The sequence below is a fragment of the Dendrobates tinctorius genome, unplaced genomic scaffold (genome assembly GCF_039654945.1).
Source record: "Dendrobates tinctorius isolate UK_male_01 unplaced genomic scaffold, ASM3965494v1 ptg000056l, whole genome shotgun sequence".
Lineage (NCBI taxonomy): Eukaryota > Metazoa > Chordata > Amphibia > Anura > Dendrobatidae > Dendrobates > Dendrobates tinctorius.
The window spans coordinates 10298431-10316575 of record NW_027361724.1 but is presented as its reverse complement, the minus strand read 5'-3'; positions in this window follow the sequence as shown (position 1 = coordinate 10316575).

Here is an 18145-nt window from a genome sequence, read left to right as displayed (position 1 = left end):
CTCCCTCCTCAGGCCAAAAGCACAAGCCCCTATCACAGACATTTGCGCTGATGACCTTGCCTCCCACTTTATAGAGAAAATAGACAATATCCGTCAGGAAATCCGCTCCCAATCACCAAATTCAGTGACTCCCATCCCTCCCTGCATTCCCCCTGGCTCACTCTCCACATTCGATCCCATCACAGAAGAAGAAGTCTCCAGGCTCCTCTCCTCTTCTCGTCCGACTACATGCACAACCGACCCCATTCCCTCACATCTCCTCCAGTCTCTCTCCCCAGTCGTCACAACTCACCTAACTACAATCTTTAATCTCTCCCTCTCCTCTGGCATTTTCCCCTCCTCCTTCAAACACTCTATCATTACTCCATTACTAAAGAAACCCACCCTCGACCCATCCTGCACAAACAACTACAGACCAGTCTCCAATCTCCCCTTCATCTCTAAACTCTTGGAGCGCCTGATATACTCACGCCTTACCCGTTACCTCTCCACTCACTCCCTCCTAGACCCTTCACAGTCCGGTTTCCGCCCCCTACATTCGACAGAAACTACACTCATCAAAGTAACCAATGACCTTCTGACAGCAAAACGTAATGGTGACCACTCTCTGCTCATTCTTCTCGACCTTTCTGCAGCTTTCGACACTGTTGACCATCCTCTCCTACTCTCTAGGCTCCAGTCACTAGGCATTAAGGACACTGCTCTTTCCTGGTTCTCCTCCTATCTTTCCGACCGCTCCTTCAGCGTTCTGTTTTCTGGCTCCACTTCATCTCCTCTTCCTCTCACTGTTGGGGTACCTCAGGGCTCAGTCCTTGGCCCCCTTCTCTTCTCTCTCTATACGGCCCCAATTGGACAGACCATCAGCAGATTTGGCTTTCAGTACCATCTTTATGCTGATGACACACAACTGTACACATCATCCCCTGACCTTACCTCCGCTGTACTACAGAACGCCACTGACTGTCTGTCTGCAGTCTCCAACATCATGTCTGCTCTCTATCTGAAACTCAACCTCTCCAAAACTGAACTTCTTCTGCTCCCACCATCTACTAACCTCCCTAAATCTGACATTTCCCTCTCTGTGGGTGGCACCATAATAACACCCCGACAGCAGGCACGCTGTCTGGGTGTTATGTTCGACTCCGATCTCTCCTTCACCTCCCATATACAATCTCTTGCCCGCTCATGCCGCTTACACCTAAAGAACATCTCTAGAATCCGCCCTTTTCTCACCATGGAAACAACAAAAACTCTCACTGTCGCCCTGATCCACTCCCGCCTGGACTACTGTAATGCTCTATTAATTGGCCTCCCTCTCACTCGACTCTCCCCTCTCCAGTCTATCCTTAATGCAGCAGCCAGGGTTGTCCATCTGGCTAATCGTTACTCAGACGCGTCCGCTCTTCGCCAGTCGTTACACTGGCTGCCAATTCATTACAGGGTACAATTCAAAGTACTTGTTCTCACCCACAAAGCTCTCCACAGTGCGGCACCCCCTTACATCTCCTCCCTCATTTCTGTCTATCGGCCTAACCGACCGCTGCGCTCTGCAAATGACTTTCGACTAACCTCTGCCCTAATCCGTACCTCCCACTCCCGACTCCAAGACTTCTCCCGTGCTGCGCCAATCCTCTGGAATGCTCTACCCCAAGATATTAGGATCATCCACAATTTGCATAGTTTTAGGCGCTCGCTCAAAACGCATTTGTTCAGAGCGGCCTATCACATTCAGTAATCAAAGTCATGTTATGTTTGTGTGTGTGTAGCCCATTCACTATCTCCATCTAACCCCCACCCCCTGAAGATGGCTGGACCGTCATTGTAAATACATCATTGTAAATACAAACCTATGCTTTGTATCTCCCCCACCTCATTGTAGATTGTAAGCTCCACAAGCAGGGTCGTCTTATTTCGCTTTAATTATTGTATTGTTAACATTGTTACTTATGACTGTTGTGTTTGAAACTGTTCAACTGTAAAGCGCTGCGGAATATGTTGGCGCTATATAAATAAAGATTATTATTATTATTATTATTATAGTGTGTGTGTGTGTGTATATATATATATACCGATGGATCAGAAAAATGATCATTAATTTTCTTGATCAGTCATATCTCCAAGTTTGCATTCTTATTTGCATGCTTTCTTTTGAACTGCTGATATTTTAATCAATTGGAATGATTTTCTCCTAGTCCTATTTAGCCTATGGCAAACCATATATAAGTTTGATGAACATTCATGATGAATTGCTGAATTCCTACATTTCTTTTTATCTGGCAAGAATAAAATATCCTCTGCTGACTGGTCAATGGGTTAAATAACTTCAAACACGATAGACAAGGTGCTGCGCCATAGATTTGAGTATACAATCATTTTTACATTTATTGATTAATAGTTTTAGACTGTCAGCTAACCTGAATAAACCACAAGGGTAAAGAGGGGAGACTGCCAGGGGTATATAAATAAATGCCTAAGTATCAGACATAAAAAATTGTAAAGAAGTACCGTATTTTTCGGACTATAAGACGCACCGGACCATAAGACGCACCCCAATTTTCAGTAGGAAAATAGGGAAAAAAGAAATAATGTGTCAAATGGGGGTCCGTCTTACAGTCCGAATTCAGCTTACCTGGGAAGGGATCCGGCACAGGTGGAGAAGTAGTCACAGGGGTCATTCAGTGGTCCAGGCTCGTGCGGTGGCGGCTCTGTGCTGGGGCAGCTGCGCTGGGGTAGGGGCAGCTGTGCTTGGGCAGGGGCAGCAGTGCTGAGGCAGGGGCAGCTGTGCTGGGGCAGGGGCAGCTGTGCTGGGGCAGCAGTGCTGGGCTGGGGCAGCTGTGCTGGGGCAGGGGCAGCTGTGCTGAGGCAGGGGCAGCAGTGCTGGGGCAGGGGCAGCAGTGCTGGGGCAGTGGCAGCTGTGCTGGGGCAGGGACAGCTGTGCTGAGGCAGGGGCAGCTGTGCTGGGGCAGGGGCAGCAGTGCTGGGGCTGGGGCAGCTGTGCTGAGGCGGGGCAGCTGTGCTGGGGCAGGGGCAGCAGTGCTGGGGCTGGGGCAGCAGTGCTGGGGCAGGGGCAGCAGTGCTGAGGCAGGGGCAGCAGGGCTGGGGCAGCTGTGCTGGGGCAGGTGGGCTCTGTGGTGGTGGCAGCAGGCGGCGCTCTGCGGTGCGGTGGTGGCAGCGGGCTGTGCTCCGGTGCAGGGGCGGCGGCTCCGCCGGCATTTCTTTGCAGCCCGGAGGCCTCCGCACTTCACCATAACAGAGCCCTAGAAACCTCCTACTTACTACCTGCAAGCATCCATGTCGACTTTTCTGATTAGTAGACCTAGGGCAACATCATCATTACAGTGTGACACATGCATGATGTCTCATCCATTACCTAACATATTGCTGCAGCCAGTCATATTCCTCAGTAGTCATTTGACTAAAGAACGAGATGTCATTGCTTCTGGGCCTATCAGAAAATTTCCATATTTAGCTACACTAGAGCAACGAGGGATCAGAGAGTGACAGTTGTTTAGCATTTTATTCCTTTATACGTCATGTCTTTACACCCTCTTTTATGTAAATTGGACAGCCCCTTTAAGGATCAATCATTTTTTGTTCTGAAAGGGGAATTTCAGACAGTTTAAATGGCAATGCACATTTTTAGGCACAATAAATAATACACACTGACATTGCTGATTGCACAAAACAACACTGTCACATCGTAAGAATTTTCTCAGAGCTCATAAATATTTGAGAACCACAGAGTACAAAGAGTCTCAGCAAACAAAGTACATATTACACAAATTTCTTACCTGACATATATTTATTTTGTTATAAATATCCAAGTGGCATGCATTTATTTTCCAAACCAAATTTAATAGATATTACAATCCAATTACCAGTCCGTAGAAAACCCTACTATACTCCTACCTTCCAAAACAGCAGAAACCACCAAAAAGGGACCCCAATTTGTAAAATACACCCCTCAAGGAATTAACTTGGGGATATAGTGACCATTTTGGACCCACAGCTGCTTTTCAAAAGTTTAATTACATTGGGCACATGGCAGGGTTTGGAAGGGAAGAAACTCTTTTTGGCTTTTGGAGAGCAGACTTGGTTTGTGATCACAATTTATAGAGTTCATAGAGTTTTAGAACTACAGAAAAATCTAAAAATGACCCCGCTTTAAAAGCAAAACCCATCAAGAAATTTATTTAGGGGTGTAATGACCATTTTGTACCTAAATTGTCAGTTCTTCCGTACAGTTGTGGCCAAAAGTATTGACACCCCTGCAATTCTGTCAGATAATACTCAGTTTCTTCCTGAAAATGATTGCAAACACGAATTCTTTGGTATTATTATCTTCATTTAATTTGTCTTAAATGAAAAAACACAAGAGAATGATGCAAAAAGCAAAACATTGATCATTTCACACAAAACTCCAAAAATGGGCCAGACAAAAGTATTGGCACCCTCAGCCTATTACTTGTTTGCACAACCTTTAGCCAAAATAACTGCGACCAACCGCTTCCAGTAACCATCAATGAGTTTCTTACAATGCTCTGCTGGAATTTTAGACCATTCTTCTTTGACAAACTGCTCCAGGTCCCTGATATTTGAAGGGTGCCTTCTCCAAACTGCCATTTTTAGATCTCTCCACAGGTGTTCTGTGGGATTCAGGTCTGGACTCATTGCTGGCCAACTTAGAAGTCTCCAGTGCTTTCTCTCAAACCATTTTCTAGTGCTTTTTGAAGTGTGTTTTGGGTCATTGTCCTGCTGGAAGACCCATGACCTCTTAGGGAGACCCAGCTTTCTCACACTGGGCCCTACATTATGCTGCAAAATTTGTTGGTAGTCTTCTGACTTCATAATGCCATGCACACGGTCAAGCAGTCCAGTGCCAGAGGCAGCAAAGCAACCCCAAAACATCAGGGAACCTCCACCATGTTTGACTGTAGGGACCGTGTTCTTTTCTTTGCATGGCTCTTTTTTCTTCTGTAAACTCTATGTTGATGCCTTTGCCCAAAAAGCTCTACTTTTGTCTCATCTGACCAGAGAACATTCTTCCAAAACATTTTAGGCTTTTTCAGGTAAGTTTTGGCAAACTCCAGCCTGGCTTTTTTATGTCTCAGGGTAAGAAGTGGGGTCTTCCTGGGTCTCCTGCCATACAGTCCCTTTTCTTTCAGAAGCTGACGGATAGTACGGGTTGACACTGTTGTACCCTCGGACTGCACGGCAGCTTGAACTTGTTTGGATGTTAGTCGAGATTCTTTATCCAACATCCGCACAATCTTGCGTTGAAATCTCTTGTCAATTTTTCTTTTCCGTCCACATCTAGGGAGGCTAGCCACAGTGCCATGGGCTTTAAACTTCTTGATGACACTGTGCACGGTAGACACAGGAACATTCAGGTCTTTGGAGATGGACTTGTAGCCTTGAGATTGCTCATGCTTCCTCACAATTTGGTTTCTCAAGTCCTCAGACAGTTCTTTGGTCTTCTTTCTTTTCTCCATGCTCAATGTGGTACACACAAGGACACAGGACAGAGGTTGAGTCAACTTTAATCCATGTCAACTGGCTGCAAGTGTGATTTAGTTATTGCCAACACCTGTTAGGTGCCACAGGTAAGTTACAGGTTCTGTTAATTACACAAATTAGAGAAGCATCACATGATTTTTCGAACAGTGCCAATACTTTTGTCCACCCTCTTTTTTATGTTTGGTGTGAAATTATATCCAATTTGGCTTTAGGACAATTCTTTTTGTGTTTTTTCATTTAAGACAAATTAAATGAAGATAATAATACCAAAGAATTTGTGTATGCAATCATTTTCAGGAAGAAACTGAGTATTATATGACATAATTGCAGGGGTGTCAATACTTTTGGCCACAACTGTATATGCACTGTAGATGTCAGGAAGGTGTTAATAGGACTGAGCTACAATACAAGACATAGTCTTTGTACAAAAGTGGCACTGTTTTTGAATGAAAGCAGATTTTTTTTTATCTTATACACCCCTTTAATAAAGATCTCCATTTTATTTCTGCGTCTCAGAATTTACCATTGCAGTCAATTCCCAAACCGTATCATCAGTAGAAATTATGTTTTTAGATAATATAATCTGATGTGACTACTATAATGCTATAAAACTTTAATATCCTGTGAGAATGGCTGATGGGTCTGAAATAATTCTATTTTTCTACAATGTGAAATATTCTAATGCTATGGTAAGCACTTCAACAAAATCTTTCTGAAGGTAAGTATTTATTAATAAAAGAAAAATTACATAAAATACATGTCCATAATGTGCTAGTTACTACCTGTAACTGATTCTTATCTGCTCATTATTTTTCCCAGCTTTGACTGCTAGGCTGTTTTGATTTTTAACTTACTTCCATTAGAGTAGAGCTGTGATCTGTGTGTTACACACCTTTCCCAGATATCCTGGGCTCCACTTCCTTCCACTTGGTCTGCTGCCTTCAACTGTGCTCCGCACTCGGTTTTGCTGGATGCTCAGAGTGGATAAATGACATCACCTCTCTAAGTCTATTTGAGGTCCTTTTAGACATACAGCTCTGGCAGAAATTAAGAGACCACTGCAAAGTAAGTTTCTTATTTTTCTCTTTATAGGTACAGTTTTTTTTGAGTAAAATGTAAATTGCTCTTTTATTCAATAAACTACTGACAACATGTCTCCGAATTTCCAAGCACTAAATTTTGTATTTATTTTCAGAAAATGAGAAATGGTCAAAATAACAGAAAAATGCAGAGCTTGCAGACCTCAAATAATGCTAAGAAAACAAGTTCATGATCATTTACAAACAACAATACTAATGTTTTAACTCAGGAAGAGTTCAGAAATCAATATTTTTTGGAATAACCATGATTTTTAATCACAGCTTTCATGCGTCTTGGCATGCTTTCCACCAGTCTTTCACACTGCTTTTGAGTGACATTATGCCGCTCCTGGTACAAAACTTTAAGCAGTTCTTTGTTTGATGGCTTGTCACCATCCATCTTCCTCTTGATTACATTCCAGACATTTTCAATGGGGTTCAGGTCTGGAGATTGGGCTGGCCATGACAGGGATTTGATGTGGTGGTCCTTCATCCACACATTGATTGACCTAGCTGTGTGGCATGGCGCATTATCCTACTGGAGAAACCAGTCCTCAGAGTTGGGGAACATTGCCTGAGCAGAAGGAATCAGCTGTTTTCCCAGGATAACCTTGTATGCGGCTTGATTCGTACGTCCTTCGCAAAGATTAACCTGCACAATTCCAGCCTTGCTGAAGAATCCCCAGATCATCACCGATCCTCCACCAAATTTCATAGTGGGTGCAAGACACTGTGGCTTGTATGCCTATCCAGGTCTCTGTCTTATCATCAGATGACCAGGTGTTGGGCAAAGCTGAAAATTAGACTCATCAGAGAAGATTACCTTACTCCAGTCCTATATGGTCCAATCCTTATAGTTTTGGCAAACTTCAGCCTGGCTCTCCTTTGCTTCTAATTGATGAAAGGCTTTTTTCTAGCTTTACATGACTTGAGCCCTGCCTCTAGGAGTCTGTTATGTACTGATCTTGCTGTGCACTTCATCCCAACTGCCATTTGCCATTCCTTTTGTATGTCACTTGATGTCATCCTGCGGTTGCTGAGTGACATTCAAACAAGATCACTGTCATCCCTGTCAGTGCAGAGTCGTTTTCACCCTCTGCCAGTCTGTAGCTTTGTTGTCCCAAATGTCTGCTGCTTGACCTTGTTGTAATGGACTGCCATCTTAGAAATTTTAAAGATGGAGGCAACAAGACGCTCACTGTATCCCTCTGCTAGTAAAGCCAGAATTGATCCCTTCTTTTCCTCACTAAAGACTTTTATTTTCAACTCCTTTGGCATAGTTAAAAGTTATTGTTTCATTCCTATTACATTTTGGATATTACTAGCATTTGTTTTGCCATCCAGCTTGTCCTGTTGCAAGAGGATTGTGAACACCACAGCAGGGTTTTTATACTTTCCTTCATTAAATAAGATTTGGTTCAGGTGATCACCTAATCTGAAGCACATTAAGTAGAATGAGGTGTACTCTGGTTGGAATTCAACTGACACTGGAATTATTTGTTCCTGCTGAGTTTTCAACTTGCATTCATCCTTGACAAGTTCCATTTTATTTGTTCTGCTGTTCCTGAGATTCCTATGTGTGCCAAGCCCTCGCTGCCACACACCTTCCTGCTCACTGTATCAATGCCCAGGGTCTGTGTGCCGAACTGGACCAGAGGCTTAGAGAATCCACCTTACACTGTGACCACAGCTTATTGATAGTGTCTACAGAGGGCTGAGGTAGTCAAAGACACACCTCCTGCCTTATCTTTGGCTCATACTACTGCTTTCTCCTTCTCTTTGCAGCTCTGCCTACTGAGATTGGCTGCTGTGTGTAGAGTGCATCATAAGGTCAACACAGCTCTAGATAATTATACAGTACTAATTACTAAAGATTCTTTAAAGGGAATCTATCAGCAGGTTTTTATTATGTAATCTGCGGACAGCAAGAGGCAGGTGCTGAGACACTGATTTCAGGGATGTATCATTTATTAGGCTGTGTGCTGTTGTTTCAATACAAGTGTTTTTATCAGCAGATTATTACTGCCTAGAATGTGTTGGCTAGACCAACTACACCCCCAGCAGTGATTAGCAGCTTACTGTCACTATACAAAGTTCACAGAAAGCTGTTAATCAGGTGTGTAGGCGGAGTTAGCTTTCGGAGCTCTGTTTCGTGCTACATCTAAAACTCTGACTGTGTCACAACTGCTGCACCCAGTAAATTAAGTAATACATCGCTGAAACAGGGTGTCACAACCCACACGGGTAGGTCCAATGGACAAGACAACAAACACCAACAACGGGATGGAAAAAGGGAGAGAAAGGACCTAACAGTAGTAAGCTCCCCTGATGCCCTATGTGGGTCATTTAGGACAACTTTGGATCATTCAGAGATCCACAATGAACTTCTGGAGTGAGTTTGCTGCACTGAAAGTAAAGGGGCCGAATAATATTGCACGCCCCACTTTTCAGTTTTTGAATGTCCAAAAAAATTTAAAATAACTAATAAAGTTCGTTAAACTTCACAATTGTGACCCACTTGTTGTTGATTCTTCACCAAAAATTTACATTTGGTATCTTTATGTTTGAAGCATGATATGTGGGAAAAGGTTGAAAAGTTCCAGGGGGCCGAATACTTTCGCAAGGCATTGTACTCTATATATTAGGGCAGATTAGGCCTACTAGTGGGAGCCTAGTGATTTTCTCAAATTCTACTGTTTTGTTCCCAATTCATTAAGCTTGGCATTTTGAAGATCAGTTTTAATGAAGGGAGCATTAGAGCAAGATGAGCCAAATTCATTCAGAGGCGTGTACCTCTTGCATAAATTTCAACTGTCGTTACATTACTTTTTTGACATAAATTATGATGAATTTATTAGTCGTGCTAGGTTACGCCCCATCCTGCACAAGCTCTGCTCACTTTCCAAAAAGTTAGCAGAGGTGGCTAGGACTGGCATAGAACAGCCAAAAGTTGTAAACTTTTTGCCCATCTTTGATTAATATAAATATTCTGCAACATTTCAAACAATTTTACAGTAGAAAACTAGCTAAAACTGATGAATCGGGGCCCCTATGTGTACTAATATCCTTGACAGCTTTCCTTTTATGATCATGTTTCTGCACTAAGTCTGGATTTAGAAAACCAATGAGCACTACATTTTGGACAAGGCTCTGGACCAGCTGTTGACTTTTGTTATTAGATCTGCATATTACGTTTTATATTATGTTTTTATTGGAAAAAATCTACATTTTTATTAGATTTATCTACACAGCCCAACAAAGCCGACTCCTGTGGGAGTGCATTCCAAAGAGTAATAAGTAGTGTTGATCATTCCGATACCGCAAATATCGGGTATCGGCTGATATTCCCAGTATCGGAATTCCGATACAGAGTTCCGATACTTTTTGCATATCGAATACTGGAATCAGAAGTTCCCATAATGCTATGAGCCAGTTTGATTTGATTCAGCCAATGAGGAATCCACATCCTTTTAGGCATGTAGGCATGTTAACTAATGGCATGGCTGTGATTGGCTGCTGAAATGATGTCATGATGCACTATAAAAGCCGCCGCCATTTAGGGTTCACTCTCCTGTGAATTCAGTTAGGGACAGGCTACTGTTCAAGACTCTGAGGGACAGTTAGAGATAGCGATTTACTATATAATATTGTGCTTTACCCAGACTACATTATCAATCACTGTAGCTTTCTTTTGCCTTGCAGAGCTGGTCACAGCTGTCTGCAAGGTCTGTGTGAGTGCAGCTCACGCTGTAGTGTGTCCTGCAGCCACCTCTGGTTGTATGCCGCTCAGCGCGCGTCACTGCCTCATACATATTTATTTTTGTTTTATTGCTGCTCATTTTTCATTAATTCTATTAGTGTACATCCATCCGTATCCATCTACATTGGTTGCAAACACTATAGTAGTAGACAGCGGAGCCTTTTTGCAGCCTTTCAGTGCTAGTGCCCAGTTCACGGCTGTCTGTGAGGTCTCTGTGTGTGAGTGCAGCTCACGTTGTAGTGTGTTTTGCAGCCACCTCTGGTTGTAGTCCGCTCAGCGTGCGTCACTGCCTCATACATAGTCCTTTTTTTGCTTTATTGCAGCTCATTTTTCCTGATTTTTTTTCTCCTATTAGTGTGCTTCCATCCATATCCATCTACATTGGTTGGTTACAAACACTATATAGGAGTAGATAGAGGAGCCTTTTTTCTGGCTTCTGCCCTGCAGCCGCAGCCAGATTAGTATTAGCCTATTTTTTGGAGCCTCATCTATTGCATTGTAGGTTACCTTCCTGCATTGTAATAGCTCCAAAAAATTTGTGATGCTATAGCTTTCACATCTTTGGTTACATCCTTTTTGTTTTTTTTTAAAAAAAAAAACACGTAAATAAACTTCACCAAACACTTCACTTGACAGTTGTGTAGGCCACATTAGCTCATATTAAAGTGTAGTCCACACACTTTATAAAATTAGTGTTTCTTATACCTGTTAGCAGCTGTTCAGGAATAAGCACACTAAGCCCCCCCCTTTGTACTTTTCTGCCTATCTTTATCAGTCTACCAAGATGAAGAAGGCAGGGAGTAAGGCACGTGGTCGTGGTTGTGGAGTTTCAGCAGGGAGAGGACGTGGGGATTCTGTGCCTGCTGTGGGCACCAGTGATTCAGCGTACCCCAGTTTTACCAGGCAACAGTCCTTTATGCGCAGCTTTGTAGGACCTCTCCGTACCCCACTGCTGCGGGACAAACAAATTAAAGCCGTTGTTAGATGGATGGCAGCTAACGCATCGACTTCAATTACTTCCACATCCTCTCAGGGCCAGAGCACTGAAGAGCAACCATCTGTCTCTTCACCACCTGCCAAATTGCCCAGGCAGTCAGAGACCCCTGGACAGGAGCCATCTCTACTTCTGTTCTCTGAATCTCTTGGCTTGGAAACAGGGGGCCAGCCAAGCAGCATTCTAGAATGTGAAGAAGAGGGAGTATGCAGTGATGCGCAACTGCTTTGTCCCTCTGAATCTGAAGAGGCAGGTGGGCCAGTGCCTATGGTCAGCACACCTCAGAGTCAGTACGCATCAGATAATGAGACTCAGGTGCCACTTTCTGGTGCGTTCTGTGCTGGCGAGACTACCCAGGAGAAGCAGGTGTTTGAAGAGGGGAGTGTAGATGATGAGGTCCTTGACCCATCATGGCGTGAGGAACAGGAAGGTGGTGGGAGCAGCTCTGAGGAAGAGATTCCCCGAACGGCCAAAACAGGAGGGAGAGGGAGGGGGCAGACTTGGTTGCCTGTAGCCACCACTTCAGCACCCGTTAGGAGCATTCCTCTTCCAAAACCCAAAACGGGCGCTCCAAGGACTTGCAGTGCGTGGTCCTTTTTTGACACAGTTGCAGATGACATTTGCTTTGTCAAATGCAAGCTGTGTAATCATAAAGTCAAAAGAGGGAAAAGTGTCAGCAACCTGAATACCACAAATACTGTATGTGGAAACATGTGCGGACCAAGCACGTGGTGGAGTTACAAAGACACACTGAAGACGTAGGCCAACCTACAGCACCATGTACCACCTCTTCAGCTCGTGTTGTAGTCTCTTCCTCCAGCTCACACACAGCTGGTTCGGCTTCCTCACAGGATCGCCATGGAAGAACCTCTGGCACTGTTGTCCAGAGACCCAGTGACATTCCACCCACAGCATCACGTTCCCTGTCATCCTCACACTCCCAGGCCACTCTACAGCCATCGGTAGCACAGGCATGAGAGAAAAGGCGGCCATACTCGGCAAACCATCCCCGAGCACAGGCTCTGAATGCTGGCATTGCAAAACTACTGGCCCTTGAAATGCTCTCATTCAGACTGGTGGAGACTGACACCTTCCGTAACTTCATGGCATTGGCAATCCCACAAAACACCGTGCCCAGCCACTTTTATTTCAGCAGGCAAGCCGTCCCTGCCCTGCAAAAGCATGTGGAGGGAAAAATTAAACATGCGCTACTAAACGTCGTCAGTAGCAATGTCCACCTGACCACCGATGTGTGGACCAGTAACCATGGACAGGGACGATACCTTTCCCTCACTGCCCATTGGATCAATGTTGTGGAGCCGGTTACAGATCTTGAGAGTGGTGCTGTACGTGTTTGCCAACTCCAAGGATTGCAGGAATCCAGTCTGTACACATTGACTCCTCCTCATACTCCAGTTCCTCTGAATCAGCGCTGCAGGAGCCTGTTACGACCGATATGAGCACAGCCATGGCCAAACATCAACAGGCCGTACTGAAATTAATTTCTTTGGGGAATCGAAGCCACACAGCGCAGGAGCTCTGGAATGCCATTAAGCAGGAGAGCGACGTGTGGCTTGTGCCAGCGAATCTCCAGCCAGGCTTGGTAGTGTGTGACAATGGCCGAAATCTAGTGGCAGCTCTGGGCCTAGGCAACCTCACTCACATCCCATGTATGGAACATGTGCTCAACTTGTTCGTGCAGAGCTTTATGAGGGACTATCCGGATCTTGATGCACTGCTGCACGAGGTCCGCATAGAGTGTGCTCACTTGCGGCATTCCAGCATGGCAAGATCGCACACTACAGCTCTGCAGCGCCGATTCCGCCTTCCGGAACATCGCATCATATGTGACCTACCCACCAGGTGGAATTCAATGTTACATATGTTGGAGCAGTTGTGTGAGCAGCAGGCAGCAGTAATGGAGTACCAGCTGCATCAGGCGCAAACAAGTCGCACTGTGCGCCGGTCACACTTCAGCACCACTGAGTGGGCCTCTATGAAGGACATCTGCCAAGTTTTGCGTGCCTTCAATGATTCCACTCGGATGGCGAGTGCAGATGAATCACTAGTCAGCATTATTGTCCCCTTTATCTGCCTGCTTCAAAAAACACTGCAAGCACTAAGGGAGAAGGTTTTGGAAGAGGTGGAGGATGAGGAGTCACAAATGCCATCTGCTTCTGGACAGTCTGCGCAACGTGGTTCCTCACAAAGGCCTAGGCAGGGGACACTGTTGTGAATTCATTTTCCCCTCCGTCACTGAGGCCTGGTGAACTCCCTATTCTAGTGAAGGAAGGTAGTGAGCCTGATTATCAGGTACCTGGGACTAATGAAAACGATTGGCTGAGTGGGGTCTCTGACTGGATTTAGGGCAGCCTACGCCCTTTCTGCCCTGCGGGTGACTTCTCTGTGGACTCTTGGACACCAGTCTGATTCCTGCTCTCCTAAAGCTAAGTTTTCTGTTTTGCCTTTTTGCATTTAAGATTTGTTTTTGTTTTTTTTGCTTTTTGGATTCTGCCACTCCCTGCTGGAGTGTGCAGTGTTCCGTGAGCTCTGTCTTCTGAAAGTACCTGAGTGCTGATTTAGTTTTTGAAGCTTAGTTGCTTCAGGGCCATTTTTATATCAGCTTGTTGGCTTTTGTCTCTGATAGGGTTTTGGCAGATTGCAGACAGCAGCCTTCCTATCCGTTCCTATCTAGGTAGTTTTTGGGCCCCGTCTTTGCTCAGCCTGTCTTTCTGTCTGTGTAAGTATTTTCATCTTGCTTCACCGTCATTATATGTGGGGGGCTGCCTATTGCTTTGGGGTCTGCTCTGGGGCAGTTAGATTTCCCCTTTCCTTCTTTAGGCCTATGTATCTCTCCGGCTGTGATCGAAGGGTCTAGGTCATCGTAGGAACCCCCCACGGCTACTGCTAGTTGTGTTGATAGGTTCAGGGGTCTGCAATCTGATAGTTGCCATCTTCTCTGGTTTTCTGGACTTAGCTAGCATTTCTGTTTTTGCCTCCTACGGTGACTCAATCATAACAGAATCACCCGCCCAACCGCAGATCCTGGGGTACTCAATAGCAGGAAAGCATTGTGTTTAAAAAAAAAAAAAAAAGGTGTGTGTATATTCTTTCCTCTATATCTCTGAGGCCGTAGGGGGAATTTTTTTTTCTCTCAATGGAGATAAAGCAAGTGTCTGATCGTGTGGAGCAGCTCGCTGCTGAAGTGCGAGGAATTTCCGCCTATCTTGCTCGTTCACATGCTGTTGAACTAAAGATCCCCACACCTGATGTATTTTTTGGGGATCGATCTAAATTTTTGAGTTTCAAAAATAATTGTAAATTATTTTTTGCTTTGAAGCCTAACTCGTCAGGGAGCCCCGCGCAGCAGGTTAAAATTGTCATCTCTTTGCTGCGCGGCGATCCCCAGAATTGGGCGTTTTCTTTGAAACCAGATGACCCTATTCTGACTAATGTGAATGCATTTTTTCAAGCCTTGGGGTTGCTGTACGACGAACCTAATGCTATTGATCAGGCTGAAAAGACCCTGTTAGCATTGAACCAGGGTCGAGAATCTGCAGAGTTGTACTGTCAAAAGTTCCAAAAGTGGGCGGTCCTTACTACCTGGAATGATAGTGCCTTGGCTGCTCTCTTTCGGAAGGGTTTGTCAGAAGCCGTAAAAGATACTATGGTGGGATTTCCTGTTCCCTCTGGTCTGGACGATTCTATGTCTTTAGCCTTTCAGGTTGATCGGCGTTTATGTGAACGCAGGATTACACGAGAGGTGTTGCCACCGCTTGAACAGACGTCTGAACCTATGCAATGTGATAGAGTTTTGTCTAAGGCGCAACGTCAGGAATTCAGAAGGCGCAATAAGCTGTGTTTTTTCTGTGGAGATGCCTCACATATTATTTCTGTTTGTCCTAAACGTGAGAAACGCTTTGCACACACGTTTTCTGTTGGTGGGGTTCAGCCTAAGTTTCTTTTGGCAATTACTCTGATCTGTTCCCTGTCCACCTTTTCCGCCAAGGCTTTTGTGAATTCGGGAGCAGCGCTAAACCTAATGGACTTGGATTTTGCTAAACGTTGTGGATTTCCGTTGACACCTCTGCAGACGCCTATCCCTTTGAGGGGGATTGATGCTACCCCTCTGGCTAAAAATAAACCTCAGTTTTGGACCCAGTTGGTCATGCGGGTCGCCCCAGACCACCAAGAAAATTGCAGATTTTTGGTGTTGCATGGTCTGCATGATGCCGTTGTTCTGGGGTTTCCCTGGTTGCAGATTCATAATCCAGTTTTGGATTGGAAGTCTGTGTCTGTGGTGAGTTGGGGTTGCCGGTGTACCTTTAGTGAGGCTCCGGTTTTTTCCACCTCTCCTCAGTCGCATGAGATTCCTGACTATTTGGCGGACTTCTATGATGTATTTAGTGAGAATGAGTCTGCGTCCTTGCCTCCTCATAGGAGTTATGACTGTGCTATTGAACTAAGCCCGGGGTGTAAATTTCCTAAGGGTCGGCTCTTCAATTTATCTGTACCCGAGCACGAGGCTATGCGGTCCTATATTAAGGAGGCGTTGGAGAAGGGTCATATTAGACCATCCTCTTCACCCTTAGGTGCTGGTTTTTTTTTGTGGCCAAGAAAGATGGTTCTTTAAGGCCGTGTATTGATTATCGTGCCCTCAATAAAATTACTATTAAATATCAGTATCCGTTACCCCTGATTTCGGATCTATTCTTTAGAGTCAGAGGTGCTTGCTGGTTTACCAAGCTTGACCTCAGGGGGGCGTATAATCTTATCCGCATTAAGCAGGGGGATAAATGGAAGACGGTGTTTAATACTCCGGAGGGACATTTTGAGTACCTGGTGATGCCTTTTGGGCTCACTAATGCCCCTTCTGTCTTCCAGTGCTTCATGAACGATATTTTCCGAGACTTTGTCGATAAATTTTTGATTATCTATCTGGACGATATTTTGAACTTCTCCAAGGATTGGGATGCTCATGTGGAACATATTCGGACTGTGTTCCGGATCTTGAGAGAGAATTCTCTGTATGTCAAAGGATCAAAATGCCTTTTTGGAGTACAGAGGATTTCTGTTTTGGGATTTATTTTGTCTCCGTCAACTATTGAAATGGACCCGGCCAAGGTACAGGCCATTTATGATTGGGTTCAGCCCACTTCTTTGAAGGCCCTCCAGAAGTTTTTGGGTTTTGCTAATTTTTATCGGAAATTTATAGCAAAATTTTCTAGTATTGCCAAACCATTGACTGACCTGACCAGGAAGGGTGCGAATGTGTTGAATTGGTCTCCGGAGGCGGTTGCTTCCTTTCAGGAGCTGAAGCGTAGATTTACCTCCGCCCCGGTTCTGCGGCAACCTGTTGTCTCACTCCCGTTTCAGGTAGAGGTGGATGCTTCTGAGATTGGTGCAGGAGCAGTGTTGTCCCAAAAGGATCCTGTAACATCTAAAATGAATCCCTGTGCTTTCTTTTCCCGAAAGTTCTCTTCATCTGAACGTAACTATGATGTGGGGAATCGGGAACTGTTGGCCATGAAATGGGCATTTGAGGAGTGGAGACATTGGTTGGAGGGAGCCAAACATCAAGTTGTGGTCCTCACTGACCACAAAAATTTGATTTACCTAGAGTTGGCTAAACGCTTGAACCCTAGACAGGCTAGGTGGGCCTTGTTTTTTACATGTTTTGATTTTGTGGTCTCTTTCCTTCCTGGAACTAAGAATGTCAAGGCAGACGCCCTCTCTAGGAGTTTCTTTGCTGATTCTCCTGTGGTGACCAAGCCTGCTACCATCTTAGGCGAAGGGGTAGTTCTTTCTGCCATCTCGCCCGATTTGAGACTTGCTCTGCAAGAGTTCCAGGAGGACAAACCTGAGCGTTGCCCCAGTGGAAAGTTGTATGTTCCTGACCAGTGGAAGAAGAGAGTGATGTCTGAAGTTCATTGCTCTGCATTGGCTGGTCATCCGGGTATTTTTGGTACTAGAGATCTGGTGAGTCGCTCTTTTTGGTGGCCCACCTTGTCTCATGATGTCAGGAATTTTGTGCAGTCCTGTGGGACTTGCTCCCGGTCTAAATCTTGTTCTCGCTCTAGTGGGTTGTTGATGCCTTTGCCGGTCCCCAGGAGGCCATGGACCCATATTTCAATGGATTTCATCTCTGATATGCCGGTCTCTCAAAGAATGACTGTTATTTGGGTGATTTGTGATAGGTTCTCTAAGATGGTTCATCTTGTACCACTCCCTAAGTTGCCATCTTCCTCTGAGTTGGTGCCCCTGTTTTTGCAACAGGTGGTTCGCTTGCACGGGATTCCTGAGAACATTGTATCTGACAGAGGAGTTCAATTTGTGTCTAAATTTTGGAGGACGTTCTGTTCCAAGTTGGGAGTTCGATTGTCCTTCTCCTCTGCTTTTCACCCTCAGACCAATGGGCAGACAGAGAGAACAAACCAGACCTTGGAGTCGTATTTGAGATGTTTTATTTCCGCTGATCAGGATGATTGGGTTTCATTTTTGCCCTTGGCCGAATTTGCTTTAAATAATAGAGCTAGTTCTGCCACTTTGATGTCACCTTTTTTTTGTAACTTTGGGTTTCAACCTCGATTTTCTTCAGGGCAGGTGGAGCCCTCTGCCTGCCCAGGTGTTGACACTGTGGTGGAGAGAATGCACCAGATCTGGGACCAAGTGGTGGATAAGTTATCTCTCTCCCAGGAAAAGGCCCAGCGGTTTTCCAATCGACATAGGACCATTGGTCCCCAGTTTAAGATTGGTGATATGGTGTGGTTATCATCAAAGAATATTGCTATGAAG